The sequence below is a fragment of the Eimeria mitis genome, genomic scaffold (genome assembly GCF_000499745.2).
Source record: "Eimeria mitis Houghton genomic scaffold, Emh_scaff870, whole genome shotgun sequence".
NCBI classification, from domain to species: Eukaryota; Apicomplexa; class Conoidasida; order Eucoccidiorida; family Eimeriidae; genus Eimeria; species Eimeria mitis.
The window spans coordinates 14,145-14,789 of record NW_013576410.1 but is presented as its reverse complement, the minus strand read 5'-3'; positions in this window follow the sequence as shown (position 1 = coordinate 14,789).

Here is a 645-nt window from a genome sequence, read left to right as displayed (position 1 = left end):
GCTAGCTGTAGTTATGCTGTAGCTAGCTGCAGCTAGCTGGAGCTAGCCGTAGTCAAGCTGTAGCTAGCTGTGGCTAGCTGTGGCTAGCTGTAGCTAGATGTAGCTAGCTGTAGTCAAGCTGTAGCTAGCTGTAGATAGCTGTAGCTAGCTGTAGCTAGCTGTAGATAGCTGTAGCTAGCTGTGGCTAGTTGTGGCTAGCTGTAGCTAGCTGTGGCTAGCTGTAGTTACGCTGTAGCTAGCTGCTGGGGTGTCAAGACAGCTACTGTCTAGAGGCTGCTGCGGTGGTTGCTGGTTGGCGGTCTGGGGTGTACATACACCTGAATTATATCTATAGAATATATAAAATAAAAAAAATAAATAAAAGTAAATAAAAAACAATTATAAATATCTGCTGCTGAATAGAACCATACGCAACGACAGGGACACAGGGGCCCCCCAAGCCTGTTGCTGCTGCTGGTGTTGCTGTTGCTGCTGTTGCTGCTGCTGCTGCTGCTGCTGCTGCTGCTGCTGGTGTTGCTTGGGGTGGTTTACTGCTGCTTAGTTAATTATTAAGAGAAATAAATAAAGATACAAAACTCAATAAAATAAAGAAAAAGGAAAATGCAGACAACAGGCGGCGAAGGCAGCGCAAGCCGCAATGCATGT